Source organism: Sarcophilus harrisii, chromosome 2 (assembly GCF_902635505.1).
Source record: "Sarcophilus harrisii chromosome 2, mSarHar1.11, whole genome shotgun sequence".
Taxonomy (NCBI): domain Eukaryota; kingdom Metazoa; phylum Chordata; class Mammalia; order Dasyuromorphia; family Dasyuridae; genus Sarcophilus; species Sarcophilus harrisii.
Window position 1 is genome coordinate 641,838,178 of NC_045427.1, and position 16,616 is coordinate 641,854,793.

Genomic DNA, 16,616 nt, shown 5'->3' on the forward strand with positions numbered 1-16,616 from the left:
ATTGAGAAGAGAGTGATCAGCATGATGAAGGTTCTAGATATCAATTACTACATAATTATGCAAATGGACACCTAATATACCTGAAAGGACTCAAAAGGCATCTATTCTCATACTCAATTTAGAGATTACTTTGCTAACTTTGTTTACATTATTCATTTTTATGGAAAGGAAAGGCTTTGCCGAGCATATGTCCCTCAGCCCAATTCATTACTAAATTATCCCAGGTTACAAATCAGCAGGTTATGAATTACTGAGATTTCCTTATATATGTAAATATAAGGTAAAAGATGGGTGCCAGTACTCACACCAAGAAAGAACTGCAACTGTAACCAATTGGGCTCTTATTTATACATCTTTTACCAAAAGTAATTGGTTTGTTGTAGGAGTGTTTTTTTAATTTTTGTTTGTGGGGTTAGTTATTACTTTTTTTTTAACTAAACATTGTTCTGTGATTTATGAGACAGTTCAAATTTCTCTTGAATTCCTGAACATAGAGCCAAACTCACAGATGTAGAGTAAATAGCAAATGAAAGACACTTGCAAGCACATTAAAGGGGTCAGACCTTTCATAAAGACAGAAGAGACTTATTAAAAACATCCCATCCATAATACATGGATATAAGAAAGCTTCTTAATGAAACACATGGTCTGTTACAACACAGCTTTCAAATGGTTCAAATTCCCTGATAATCCTTTTTGAATTAGGGCTTGTTTGTTTGTTTGTTTGTTTGTTTTGCTGAGTCAATTTTGGCTAAGTGACTTGCACAGGGTCACACAGCTAGGAAGTGTTAAGCGTGAGGCCAGATTTGAACTCAAGTCCTCTTGACTTCAGGGCTTGTGCTCTATCTACTGCACTACTTAGTTGCCCCTGAATTATGGGTTTTTTTAAAATATATTTTCTTATTTATAATTTGACTTATTAAGCTAAAATCTTTTATTTTTAATTTTCCTGTTATCTAGTATAGAGAATACTATACTTGGGGTCAGAGGTTCAAGTTTGAATGTTTGCCTTAACACTGTGGGGACAATGAATAAATTACTGAACTGCCCCTGGTCTCGGTTTCCTAATCTGTAAAAGGGATACTAGAAATCCAGGCATAATCTGGAGATATTACAAATTCAGTTCCAGGCCACTGTAATAAATTATTGGAATAAAGTGAATACTTTGGTTTTCTAATGTATATAAATAGTTATATTTAAGTAATACTGTAGTCTGTTAAGTATACAACAGTAGTATGTCTAATATATATATATGTATATATATATAATTAAATTTAAAAATATTTTATTGCTAAAAAATGCTAGAGATCATTTGAGCCTTTAGTGAAACATACATATCATTTTTGCTGGTGGAGGGTCTTGCCTTAATGTCGATGGCTTCTGACTGAACAGAGTGATGGTTGCAGAAGATTAGAGGGTTGTTGCAATTTCTTAAAATAATGCAACAAAGAAGTTTTCCACCTTCAGTTGATTCTTTTTTCCCCCACAAAATATTTCTAGGCAACATACAAGATGGTTTGATTACATTTCACTATGGTAGAACTTTTTTTTTTTATTTCATTCAATCCTTTCACACCTTTTGTCACTTTATCAGGGAAGAGAGAAGCCTGAGGAGAGGGAGACAGTCAATGAAGCAATCAGAGCAGACACAACATTTGTCTATTAAAGTCACCATCTTATATGGTGTAGTTCATGGTGTCTTCCCCAAAATTACATCAAAGCTCACTGGGCACAGATCACCATAAGAGATATAATCATGATGAAAAAAATTGAAATATTGTGAGAATTACTAAATTGTGACACAGAGATTCAATGGGAGCATATGCTGTTGAAAAATGGCACTGATAGACTTGCTTGATGCAGGGTTGCCCCAAACCTTTAATTTATATGACAACAACAGACTATCTAATTAAAAACACAATAATCTGATCTGAACAAACATCAAATTGTGGTTGAGAAAATCTTATAAACTTAAGTTTTAAAGTCCTTGATAAGTGTGAGTCCTTTTTATTGCCCAATGACTGTTTTCTTTTTGGGAAGTGAGGCTGCCTGGGATAGCTTTTAATTCCAAGAATATTCTTAGCTATAGTTTTGGAAAAGTTGACTCGCTAGTCACAATCAACTGGACAGTCAGATGCTTGAAAAGAAATCCATGGCATTAGAAAATCATTGCCTTAAGATTTTAGGAAAATGACCAAAAGATTGTCTTGTGCAAGAAGGATTATACTTTCCTTGTTTGGGCCAAGAGGGCAAAACCAGGAACCCAGAGTGGACATTGAAGAAAAGTCTTCAGCTGGAGTTAGCGAAGAACTTCCAAACAATTGAGATCATCCCTATCTGGAGTAGGTTGTCTATCTGCAATGGATTTGCAGTAGAGAGATTCTCATATAGATGTAGGTTGAACTAGAGGGGCTTGTTTTATGATTCTTATTTTCTAATTCTTGATTGATAGCCATGGAAAGAACTGTAATCTCAGAGGTTTCAAAAATGTTCCAAAAACGAATAAGCATTTATGAAGCTCCTACTGTGTTAATCCAAGTATTTTTTGCAATTATGATTTCATTTCATTCTTATAACAATCCTGGGAGATGGATACTATTATTATTACTCCGATTTTACAGTTCAGGAAACTGAGGGAGATAGAGATTGTGATTAGCTAATACGTGTCTAAAATACACAGTTAATAGGTGTCTAAAACAACATTTGAAACTATTCTTCTCCACTGCTCTTCTAGCAGCCTCATATAGGATCATGTACCCCACCTCCCACTCAAGAAGAAGTCTTTAAAATTACAAATAGTAGGAGCTTCTCCAAGAAATTGTAAAATCATCTCATGAAGCTTAGAAGAGGCTCTCTCAAGAATCAGCATGGCACTGGGATTAGAGAGATGGCCTTCTAGAAAGACCTAAGGTTAAATGTTGCCTCAAGTTCTTACTGTGTGACTAGGCAAATCAGTTATCCCCTGTTTACTTTAGTTATCTCATCTGTCAAATGGGGATATTAATGCTACTTCTCTTCCAGGGTTATTGTGAAGAATAAATGAGATATAAATGAATAAATGTCTTAATATTTTAGATAACCTTAAGGCACTATATAAATGGTATCATTGTTCTTATTAGCAGAGTAGATTCTGAACTGCTCTTTTGGTCATCTGTTTCTGAGTAAAAAAAAAAATAAATAAACATCCCCCATAAGTGCATATTTTCTCATTTATAAAATATATATACATGTGTTACTGTGCTAGCAATTATGTACACTATAAAAGTCAGACACAAATATGAATTTAAAAAGATGAGATAGATAATCTATCACTTTAAAATATTTTATCTGTTGAAACAAAAAGCCTCTTTGCTCTCACCAAAATAGCATAATTAATAATGATATTCTTAGTGACAGCAATGTGATTGAATATACCTCATTATTTTTTTAAAATCTGGTATGACACTATGATACAGTGATTCAAAGATCTGTTTCGAAATTCATTTTATTTCAGAACTTGAATTTAATGCTTCTTGTAGATGAAAGAGATAATCTCACAAAGAAACATGGAACTAAATGGAAGAAATGCATCAATGACTGAGCTCCCGAAATCATTACACCCATTTTTCATTCTCATTCACCAATGATACACAAAGATTTTATTGAAATTCAGCTAGACAATTTCCATCTTCCTTAGTGCCAACTTAAAGTTTTTTGCCAACAATTGAAAGATGTTGCATTTTTATTGTTTTAACAAATGTGTCCCAAGCCTACTTCCTTTGGAAGACTTTTAAGGAGGTTAGATATTGCCACACCCTCTTCTTCTAGGAGGGTAGTTAGGATGTAGGGGGTTAGAGTGACAGGCCTGAAGTTAGGAAGACTCATTCCCACATTTGAAATCCAGTCTCAGATGCTTACTAGCCATATGACACTGGGTAAGTCACTTAACTCTGTTTGCCTCAGTTTCCCTATTTGTAAAATGAGCTGGAAAAAAATAACAAACCACTCTAATAGCTCTGGCAAGAAATCCCTAAATGGGATCATGAAAAGTGAGCTAGGACTGAATAGCAACAACATACTCCACCTTAATGGGGGAATTCAATACAACAACTGAAGTCCTACAATGTGTACCCAAGACCCTGTGCTAAATTCTAGGTCATGTGCTACAGAAGGATAAGCTCACTCTTATGGTAACCTAAAAACTCCTATAGTTTGCAAGCAAGGAAACTGACTTCATTTTAGCTGTTGCTCATGATTCATTTAAGGGATGATCTATGTTAAAAAAAAAAAAAAAAAAAAAAGCAATGGACTTCTAGCAGGAAGCACCATTTTCCTTGCATCCAGTACCACCCTAAGGAGCCATCTCCTTTCATTTAAAGTGAGCCAATGTGAAGCATCTCTATTACCAATGGAATAAATTTTTAATGCAGAATAAAATATTAGTGTTTAGTATCATTGATTTTTTAAGCTAATATTCTCTACAATGATGTGCTAATTGGGCAGAATTAAATCAAACCGATGGGCTATTTTCAGGGTGTTTGAATCCAACACTTGTAACTTTTTTCATTAGTTCCTGGGATTTTGATTAAGATGAAATGAATCTATTAAATAAAAGACGATAGAAAAATAAGAACTCTAAACAGAAAGGCCTCTGCAGCGTGATTAGAGTAGGAGACAATGGAAGATTAGAGGGAGAAGCAGGGAAACACCCTGCTTGTGGTACTGTTTCCTATAAAGTAATTCAATGAAACAAGCACTTAAGTGCCTTCCAGGTCTTGTGCTAGGGACTACGAATAGGGAGGCAAAAGTGAAGGGGTCACTGTCTCTGCACCGCTTCCATTCTACTTAAGAGAAACATGGATAGACATAAATCAATAAAAATTATACACAAGATCATTTTGGTTTGTGAGGCAAGAAAAAGGGGCCAGAAAACAATTTTCAGTTCTGGTTCTGGTCCTGCCTTTAACATATTACCTTGGCAAGACACTTTACTCCACAGTTCTCTATATAATTGTAAGACTATAAAGATGGCAACTAGCCTTAATGGATTTCCCTTTCCTGGCAGTTCACTATGCCAGCAAAATCACAAGTCCGGCTACACAAACAGATTCACCCAATATACTCATTCATACACACATGTATGTACCCTAGTGATGTGGCTTTGAGCAAGTCACTTTACATATTTACATCTCAGTTTCCTCATCTATAAAATGGGGCTAACAATACCTATAGTTCTTGCTTCTCAGGATCACTGTCAGCTTCAAATGAGATAATGTATTTTAAATGTACTATGTGGTCTTCAAATGACTGTGTGCCAGTTGATATCCTTGTCATTGATGGTCTTAAACCCCTACAATGCTTGGCACATCGTAAGTGCTTAATAAATGCTTGGGCTGAATTAAAAGTAATATTTGTGAACTTTTTCAACCTCCTGGAATTTTTTCCTTCTTTGAGATCTTGAAAATTTAGCTTTGAACTTTAAAATTGTGTTACCTTGAGCATAGATTTTTTTATGTATTTAATCAAAACTAGTTATTTTGCTCAATTTCATTTCTTCAGATACTGTTATTAATTTCTCCCATAGTACATTGGGTACTGAGTGCCAATTTGCTCTTGTCACTGATGAGAATAGATCACAGTCATTCCAATGAGCATTGATGCCATCAGATCTCCAAGCTCACATCATGATGACCTGGCTCCAAGGAGCCTCTTTCCACTTTCTACAAGGCAGTTTTTCCCCAAACCAGATTTTGTATTCTTATGAACTTATGCAATTTGTAACTGCCATCTTTCTCCTCTGTAACGTCTTTCAAAGGAATGTATAACCTGAATTGATGGTGCTCTTGGTCTCCCTAACAAATCAAGCTAAATGTTATCTGATTGTTGTCTGATTTAGAATAGTTTGGGGATTTCTCCATTGCCTTATTTTGTTGACTTGGGTCAGATTTATCTCAGAAACAATAATAGAATTATGTCTTCTTGTTCGCTTCCAATTTTTATATTCACTTCCTATTTGAACAGATAAGATTGAGTTTTTATATTAGCATATAGATTTGTCTTCTAATCTTTAACCTTCTTTAGAATGGTGTTGATTTTTTTAAACTGTTGATCTTAACTAACTATGATTTTAATTGCAATGGGAAGCTGGTTCTAATTTTATAAATTACTCCTCAGTGGACATTTATTAAACACCTACTATTGCCAAATCTTGTGCTAAGCTCTCAGTGGCAGGCAGTCATTTTTTATCCAGTAAGATAGAATCAGTGTCATTTTTTGCATAGTTGTACAATAGTTTCTGAATTTTTTCTTGAAGAAAATATCCAGAATCACAAAAGCATAGAATTTGAGCATTGGAATAGTGGTCATTTGGTCCAAACCCATACATGAAAAACATTCCCCCCCCTCTCTGTCTCTCTGTCTCTGTATCCTTCTCCTCTCTCTCTCTCTCTCTCTCTCTCTCTCTCTCTCTCTCTCTCTCTCTGTCTCTCTCTCTCTCTCTCTCTCTGTCTCTCCTCTCCCTCTTCCCCCCTCTCTCCCTCTCCTTCTTCTTCTTTCTGTTTCTCTCTGTCTCTGCCTCTGTTTCTTCTCTCTCTCTGTGTGTCTCTGTCTCACTTTGTCTCTCTCTGTCTCTGTCTCTCCCCTCTCTCTGCTTTCTGTCTTTCTCTGCCTTTCTTTGTCTGTCTCTTCTCTTCTCTTCTCTTCTCTCTCTCTGTCTCTCTGTCTCTCTGTCTCTCTGTCTCTCTGTCTCTCTGTCTCTCTGTCTCTCCTCTCCCTCTTCCCCCCTCTCTCCCTCTCCTTCTTCTTCTTTCTGTTTCTCTCTGTCTCTGCCTCTGTTTCTTCTCTCTCTCTCTGTGTCTCTGTCTCACTTTGTCTCTCTCTGTCTCTGTCTCTCCCCTCTCTCTGCTTTCTGCCTTTCTCTGCCTTTCTTTGTCTGTCTCTTCTCTTCTCTTCTCTTCTCTTCTCTCTGTCTCTCTGTCTCTCTGTCTCTCCTCTCCCTCTTCCCCCCTCTCTCCCTCTCCTTCTTCTTCTTTCTGTTTCTCTCTGTCTCTGCCTCTGTTTCTTCTCTCTCTCTCTGTGTCTCTGTCTCACTTTGTCTCTCTCTGTCTCTGTCTCTCCCCTCTTTCTGCCTTTCTCTGCCTTTCTTTGTCTGTCTCTGTCTCTTCTCTTCTCTTCTCTTCTCTTCTCTTCTCTCTCTCTCTCTCTCTCTCTCTCTCTCTCTCTCTCACCAAACACACACACACACTATGACATAAAACAAGTAGTCATTGAGCCCACCTCTTAAAGCATCCTATTCCACTGTGGGACATCTCTGATTATTAGTAAGCTTTTCTTGCTATGGACCCTACTTGCCTTTCTTCTGATATTTTTTTTTGTTCCATGGTTTGTTTGAAGGCAGAAGTCAAGAGAGTACCAGGAAGGAGTAGCAACTGACAAAAGGGTGAAGACAATTAAGACTGAGTGACAATCTCCTGGCAATACCAGTCACCAGCCTGGCATAGAGCCACACCTCCACCACAGCATATCCCATCATTCATTGTTTGACATAAAGTTTTTGTATATTCTAATGGTCCAAGTTCCTTTTCTATAGATAAACTTAAACCATTGAGAGGTCTCTTTCTGATCCATCAACAGAAGTTTTATACTGATCCATAAGTAGTCATTTAGCCAAAAAGAATTCCCTCTGTGACATACCTGAATGTGGTCCTTTAGCCTTTGCATGAAGACTTCCATGGAACTATTTGCATCTCAAATCAACAAATGTTACAAATCAGGGCTTGAATTATTGTGTTGATTGTCTAGGATTAAGAAAGTGATGGTGAAAATAAATGTTTATAATGCAGATTACATTTAGAAATGTGTTATGCATTTTTTTTTCTTTAGAGAGCTGATTCTTAAACATTTATCAACCCACTCCTAGAGGGAACATACTATTTCCCAGAGCAGCCCATCGCACTCTGAAAAAACTTGAATTGTTCAGAGTTTGCCATGGATCCGATTTAAATCTGTATCTCTGAAACGCTGTCCTCCCTCCTTTCACTCTCTACAGTGTTCTGAGATCTGGACTCTGGGGAACAGGAACAATATCTTCTAATAGTAAACCCTCTTCTATATAATGACCTTTCTAATTGATAATATGACCTCCAACCAAGTCTTTTTTTTTCTTTTGGCTAAATAAGGGCCTTCATTGTTTTGGTTGCCCTCCTTTGCATGTTCTGGCTTATCAGTGTCCATCTCCTTAAACAAATCACCCCAAACCTTTCTTCTAGTTACTTCATCACTCATTCTAGTCAATCACTCATTCCTACTGGTCATTTTCTCTCTGGAGAGTATCTATGTGGCTCCATCATGCATAGAGCAATGGGCTTAGAATTAGGAAAACACATCTCCCTAAATTCAAGAAACTACCAAACAATAACAACCAGTGTTCTGCTGGAGGATGGAGGAAGTACGTATTTGATTATTGAATAGTTCCCTCATTGTAAGAATGGGACAGTGCCCTCTAAAGGACCCAACAATCAGCCAGCTCCCTGCGCTGTATCCAAGATCTTTGTCTTTTGAAAACCCATTCTTCAGGCTTCTGTGTGGTATCTCTCATTCTTATGTAAACACTCACCAGTGACATCTGGAGTCCCAGGTAAGCAAGGCTAGTTAGTGGTGTATTAACTTCCTACCCAAACAATGTTGATTTTTGACACTCTCTGTTAGACTGACAACTGTATAAGAGAGACTTTCTGATCATGAGCCTAGGAAAAGGAAGGGCTGGAGGATTTCAGACTCATCAATCTTCCACAGAAGGAACCGGCAGATGGGGCCCACTGAGATACACATCTTCTGTTACGTACAAAAGCCAATCTAGCAAAACTACCATTCATAACCAAATGGTGACTATGGCTTTCAACCAGATGGTTTCACTTCTCTCAGGGGGACCATGCCAGGCAACTGATGAACCATATTATCTGGGACTTGGCAAGTGATCAGAGCGACATTTTGCCTGTGATTGGGAGTACAAATATTCCTTTCTGTGCTCTATGGAGGAAATTCATCATGTGAGCAACAGTACCAGCAATGACAGTTCCAATCCAATGCAGAATGTGACCAATAAAATCTCTCCATTAAGTTGCATAGTGGGGATGAATCTTAGGAACATGGGTGTACTGGTCACGGCAGCAGTTGAATATTAGCTAGAGTTTCTAAGTTACATTTGGTATGACTCCAGATTCTGTCCACAAGGATATGGGATTGTTTCCAATGACAAAATTATTAATGATATACCTACTCTGCTAGAGCTTTTCCCAAAAATATGCCTCTACTTGTCAGTGCTTAACAATGTCTTTTTGCAGTAGATAATTGTTAGCTGCTAGATTAAGAACTAACCCCCACCCCATTTTACAGAAGTGGAAACTGAGCTCAGGGTGATTAAGTGACTTTTCCCAGAGCACATGAGTAGTCAATAGAAGAGGCAGGATTGGAGACCAGCTCCTCTGATTCTAAATATAACTTTCTCTCTGGTGTACCACAGCTGTCCTTGTATCACACAAACTGTTTTTAGAAAGATAACAATTGCATTTCCATCAATCATGCTTTTTAAAAAACTAGTTCCATTTATAAGCTTTTTTAAATGACCTTCAGGCTGCCTTATGAAATCAACACCAATCTTTTCACTACCATTTTGTTCTTCCAGTAATGGTGCCAGGTCACAAATCATAGCATCCTCTGGTTCCTAAAGAATCGAGGTTGAGGATCACCCAAAGGGCAATGAAAAGATGAATGGTGATTATGAAAAGAATTGCACATGACATATGGTGTAAAATCCATGGTGCATTTATGGACAAATATGCATTGGACAGATTGCAATCTGTATCATTAGACAAAGTACTCAGGCAGATGAGATTACAGAGCCATCATATGGAAGACTAGATGTTATCTGAACAACTTAACTATTTTTAATGACAATATTTCTAAGCTAGATGTTGAGGACCTCTTTTTAATATTTTCTTTGTTTCCACTACCTTGGTTTCTTTTTTTGTTTTTTTAAGAATTTCATCATTAAAAGCTACTAAAAGCCATTCCATTTGCTTCTCCAAGCACTTATTTAATGTGCCAGCTTTATACCAGGAACTATTCCAGGTGGTAGGATGGATGTTGGGAGTTTGAATATTGGACTCAGTCTGATTATTCAGTCTTCAAGAGCAATTTTGTCAAATACTATGTGCCCAGTGGAAATTGTGCTCAACAAAGTATATCTGGGTGTTGAACGTCCACTTTGGGCAACAGAGCTGTTGTTTCTTAAAAATCACAAAGGATTTCCATTATTTTTAAAGAAATATGAAGAATCCTTTTAAAATGAATGGGAATATATGTTTTCAATTCTAATTAACTTGTACAGTTTATATTCAATAAAAAGCACTAATCATATGTGGATAATAATATCATATAATCATAATCTCAATGATCATGGAAAAATTAGTTCTCCTAATTTGTTTCCTATCTATAAAATGAAAGTACTAAACTACAAATGATCTCTTAGTTTACCTTCATCTCTTATGTGTTTTCTGAGTCCCTCTGTTCTCATCTGCAAAATGGAAATAATAATAATTCTTCCACCATTTATCTCATATGGTGGTTGTGAGAAAGTCTTTGTAAATCTTGAAGCACTATGGAAATGTGTGGAGGATGATGGACAATAACTGGAAAAAAGGAGGAAGAGGATGATTTGTGATTGTTATGCTGGAGAAGGAAACGAGATAGTAGCCTTGAAATCAGGAAGTCCTGGGTTCAAATCTCAATTCTAACATGAACTCTCTTATATGAACCTGGGTAAATTGCTGAACTCCTCGTGTTACCAAACAATTCTCTAATGATATAAATTACAGGTAAATCTCCAATTTGTATCTATGAAGGAAATTTCCATCCAGCAAATTCCCATGTGATAAAATCCTAGCCCAAAGAAATGACAAAAGTATGTTTACTGAAATCTAGAGACTACCCAGATTTAATTCTCAAAGCCAAAGCAAATCTGAAAAGAAAAGCGAAATCAGTTACAATTTGAGAAAGCAACTTAAGAAAGAACTCGATTTTCAGTATATGAAATATATTCCTCTGAAAAGTTCAGTGTTGATTCTTCTGCCAAGACAATTCTTACAATGTATAAAAATTAGATAATGCATCCAGTGTTGGATGATCTCAGCATCCCAGGACACACCACAGTGACAAAAAGGTTTCTTCATCCATCCACCCCACCCTCAGCTCATCTTTTGCTTAACAGTCAGAAAGCTATCTCAAAAAGATAGCTGGATCTCTCAGAAAGATAAAATGTGCTCTCATCTTGAATATCTCTTATTTTTTCCCTTGAATTAAAGATAAGTGTCTAGAGAAATTATACAAGGTCTCTTGGGGGAACTATGATATAGGATTACAAAAGCCAAAATTAAGGGAACATGAAAGCCCTAGAGGGTTCTGAAAATAAAGATTGAAGTAAATTGTTAAATAAAAAGAACTGGGGATTATTCAATCAATCAAGCTGATTTGTGAAGGGTTGAGAATTCAGAATCTACTTGAGTCTTAATTTCCTCATCTGTAAATTAGCTGAAATAAGGTCTGAGGTCTTCCAGAGATAAAATTTATGAGCATAACCATAACCAATAGTCTATTATCTCCACTGAGCAGAGAATGAAGAAAAGTAGTCCAAATTATACCTAATTTAGGAGAGATTTAAATGAGAGATTTAGAAGAACTTTTGAAAGAAAGAATAGTAACTCATTCCAATCTTTGGAAACAGGAAAGGTTCTAAAACCTTAAGGTACACATCTGAGTAAGGTTTTTGATTCAAACTGCAGCAACTGGGGCTAGAACTATATGGTAACAGAAGGATGTAGCCAGTGTCTGGCACCATTTATTTGTACATATTTAAAAGGTTCTGAGCCCATCTGTGGCCATGCTATCTTGTGCCCATAAAAACAGAAACCACTTTATAAGTATATTCAATGTCAAATACTTGATATAAAAGTGCAAATTATTTAACCAATGCTTGAATCAGGGTTTACAAGTTCCTGTAGGACATTTGTTCCTCCCAAATATTTTCCAGAACCAGTTAAAAGTTGGTATAGATCTCATGAGCAATTGGATACTTGGAAATAGATCTGGGCATTAGTTAACAAGTAGCTACATGCAAGTTACTAATATACTTTCTATGATGCTGAAATCTTATTCTAGATAAAGGGCCTTAGGAGAATCATGAGATAATTTAAGAGGGTTTTTAAATGTTAAATCACCTTTGAATCTTTACCCTTAGAGCTCATCATGGGGGTGACTATTATGCTAAGACAAGGGAAGTAGTATAGACACTTTAGCAAAAGCCGCCAAGTTGGGAAAACTTTCTTTGTCATTTTTATTATATTAGTTCAGCCTATCCATGAGCAAATGATATTTTTCCATTTGTTTAGCTCTGACTTTATTTGTTGCAAAAAATCTTGTAATTGTGTTTACATAGTTCTTGGGATTGTTTTAACACATGGACTCCCAAATATTTTATATTGTCTACAGCTATCTTAAATGGAATTTCTCATTCTAACTCCTTGCTAATTGCTATTGGTAATATATAGAAATGCTATATGATGTTTTGTGTGGATTTATTTTATATATTGCAAAATTTTTAGAAGTTAATTATTTAACTAGTTTTTTAGTTGATTCTCTAATATTCTCTAAATATGTCATCATATCATCTGCAAAAAGTAATAGTTTTATTTCCCCCATTGCCTCATTCCTTCCAATTTCTTTTCCACTATATTTCTTCTTCCTTTTCTTTTCTTTCCTCTTTTAAAATCCTCAGAAAATAATACATCCATGCCCATTCTCAGGTCATCTGTCCTATTTACTATCTCTCTTATGACCTTTAATGAGCTTCCGGTTGCAAGAGAACATTTGTTTCTTCCCCCCATTAGAATAGAAATACTTTGTCCTCATAATAAGTCACTTCCAGTTGCTCAAACATATTTGTCTTTTCATGTTTTTCTTGATTTTTGTGTGAGCAAAGTTTCAAATCAGATATAGTTTTTTTTAATCAGTAATGATATTTAATTGAATGTCCTTTTCCCCCCTCTGTAAGATTATCTTTAATTTTACTAAATGTAAAGCCTTCTTTGGGCTTACTCATCCAACTCACACTGTCATTTACCTGTTGATTAAAAAGCCAAAAAAGTCAGAGATAGCTGTTACTCCCAGAATTCTAGGTGTCACTCTAGGGGCAGCTATCCTACTAAACACTAGCTTATGAGCCCCTTCCAGCGTTCTTTCTTTTAACAATCAACTAGTAGACCAGTTCTTTTTTAAATTAAAAGCTCCTTATTTTCAAAACATATGCATAAATAATTTTTAACATTCACCCTTACAAAATTTTTGTATTCCAAATTTTTTCTCCCTCCTTTCCCCCCAACCCCTCCCCTAGACAGTAAGAAATCCAACATATGTTAAACATGTGCAATTTTTCTATACATATTTCCACAAATATCATGATGCACAAGAAAAATCAGATCAAAAAGGAAAAATTGAGAAAAAAAACCCAAAATGCAAACAAACAATAAAAAATGTGAAAATACTATGTGGTGATCCACACTCAGTCCCCACAGTCCTCTCTCTGGGACAGATGGCTTTCTCCATCACAAATTACATCATTGTGTAAAGAGTGATGTATTAGTGCCTGTTTTCCCATATCCCCTCCAACATTCATCATTATCGTTTCTTGTCATCTTAGCCATCCTGGGAGGTGTGTAATGGTACCTTAAAGTTTAAACTCAGTTCTTTAGAAGAGACATTTATTCAAATAGCAGTAGCAAGAATAACAGTTGTGAAGACCTCTCAGAGGGAAGCAGAATGGACACAAGCTTAGAGTATAATGGAAGTAAGGCACACATGGTAAGGATACCCACAGCTCTGGAACTGTAGATATGAATACCCTTCTTCACTTCAAAAGATTTCTCATTAAATCCTTTATAAATTATTCCATTTTCTTCTTGAGAGATCCTTCTCAGGGTATGGAGTCTTCTGCTGGACATGTTTTTCTTGCAGGATGAGACAATCTACTGATAGGTCGGGTCAAACAATAACTGTCCCGGCCCTTAGGTCACTCTATATGAGCCAGCTTAGACCAGGCAGATTTGCTCAGCTTTGAGGTTCTTTCTTCTCAGCACATGGCATCTCTGCTTGATGGCATAATCCATTGGTCTCCTGGGCTCACTCTTTAATAGCCGTCTGGGCTCAGGGACACCCTGATGGCTCTTTCAATTAGGGAAGTGACTACTTAGGATCAGCAGAAGCTTCTTCCCTTGGACTCCCTCGGAGGCTCATCTCAGAGATTATTTATCAATCCAGTCAGGAGAAGAAAGAAGATTTTCTTTTCCAATTTAAAGCCCTTTCCCTCCTTAAACCACCAGTTGTTGGTTTGGAGTGATTACTTTCAATTCAATCACTTTTATTTCCTATTTTCCTTTAGAAATACTATGTAAATGAGTAGCTAGGAACAACCATGTAAATGCACTCCCAGCCCAAAGGTACATCATTTTCTTATTGCCTTGTAGTTCTCTTCATCTGCAATTCTAGTGCTCCTAGTTCTGTGTTTCTAGACTGGGAAATGTCCATATTCAATCTGAGGATTTTACCTTTCTTTCTTTTTTTTAGCTTGTGTAGACTTTTAGCTTTTGGTGAATTATATGTGTAATTCTTGGTTGCAAGAATACATATTTTACCCTTTGAAATATTGTACCCCAAGGTGATCTCCATTTTCTTGGATAGTGAGAGAAAATTATGACAAATTTAGACTGTATACCAAAAAATAGATATATCATCTTGTGGGCAAGGATCCATATAGTCAAAACTATGGTTTTTTTCCACTAGCAATGTATGGCTGTGAGAATTAAGATTATGAGGAAAGCATTATAGAATCAATAAATTTAAATTGTGGAGCTGGAGACTTCTGAGAGTTACTTGGACAGCAAGGAGATCAAATCAGTCATTACTTAAAGAAATTAATTCAGATTTCTCCATGGAGGCTGAAGCTTAAATATTTTAGCCATACCAAAAAAAAATGACTTAGAAATGATTCTGATGTTGGGAAGGATTGAAGACGAAAGAAGAAGGGGACAACAGAGGATGAGGTGGATGGATAGTGTCGTGAAAGCAACAAACATGAGCTTGGACAGACATCAGATAAGAACAGAAGGGCCTGCTATATTATGGTCGTGGGGTAATACAGAATCGGACATAACTGAACAAATGAACACAAACAACAGAGCTAAATGTTGTGTGATCCAGAGAGTAGCTTCTCATTGTTTAAACTTTCTTCTTTCAGAATTTTTTCATCTACAAGGAAGCTCTGAATTTTGGCTGTGATTCCTTGAGAGTTTTAATTTGGGAATTTCTTTTACAAAACGAATGATAGATACTTCTTATTTTCCTTTTTTTTTTCTAAGAGGTTCTGAGAGACCCTAGACATTTTTTTAAATTCATGATTTTTTTAAATGTAGCATGCATGCTCTTAATTTTTGCTTATTCTTTTGTAGGGGGTCCGGTAATTCTAAGATTATTTTGTCTTTGACTTATTTTCTAGGTCACTAGTTTTTTAAACAATGTACCTTATATTTTCTTTGATTTATTCAGTCTTGATTTTCTTTAAGTGCTTCTTGTTGTCTCATGGACTAATAATTACTTTCTGTTTGAGTCTTTTTAAAATTTCCAGGCCATTATTTAGGTTAGTTGTGCCTTTGTATTTATTTGTACCTTTTATATTATTCTTAATTTTCCTTCTCATTTATTCCTTTAAAGGTTTCATTTCCACCCCCCCCCAGAACTTTCTTTTCCAGTTGTTTGTTCTAGAGCTCTCATTTTTTTTATATAAACTTTAAACTTTTCTTCATTTCTTTCAAGAATTCGTTAACTTTTGTTTGTTTGTTTGTTTTTTAACTTTGTCTGCATGTAATTGACCTATTTTATTCTTCTGAGTTTATATCTCAGGGTTCCTTGATTCTTCATTTCTTTAAAAGAAGCAGGAGTTTTATGTTTATTCTTTCTATAAAATCTATCTAAATTGGGATATTGTGTTAAGCCTAAGCCCTGTGTACTTTTGGAGGAAATATTGGTGCTGATCTGTGTTCTCTAGGGTAGTACCGCTTTCTTTGGATGTTGATCTGTATTCTATCAGAATCTCTGGGGTAACTCAGGCTAGTGAACTGAAAACTTTCACTGTGACCTAAACAGGTAGTTGGATAATCACTGACTTCCTGATCTGAGCTTTGCAGACACCCAATCTCAGCAGGGAGTCTGAGTGGAAATAATTATAGGTTTACCCTTGGTTGGAACGCCATTCTTTTCAATCCCTGCCAGCTAGCCAACGTTCCCCTAGGTTCAGAGCAACAGAACTACAGGCTCACCTTTGGTTCATGCTCTGTATCCTGTTTACTCAACTGCATTCCCTAGATCTTATATATGGGTTAAATCTCCAATCCTGATCTAGGGTTAGAGCAGTAAAGCTGAAGTCTGTTCCTGGTCTGTGTTGCTCGTGTTAATGTACAACTGCATGTTTCGGCCACCATCCATGCTGGATTTTCAATAGCTGCAGGCTTCCCTCTGCTCTGCACCCTTGATCC

General features: G+C 36.3%; 1 long non-coding RNA gene across 1 annotated transcript in view; it reads left to right on the forward strand.

Moving 5' to 3' along the window:
* The window catches only part of LOC116421994, a 36,315-nt gene extending 23,922 nt beyond the window's left edge, over positions 1-12,393 (forward strand). Inside the window, exon 3 of the long non-coding RNA XR_004232602.1 lies at positions 7,372-12,393. This is a non-coding gene — a long non-coding RNA (uncharacterized LOC116421994). The remainder of the gene's footprint in view (positions 1-7,371) is intronic.
* Positions 12,394-16,616: the final 4,223 nt, after the last annotated feature.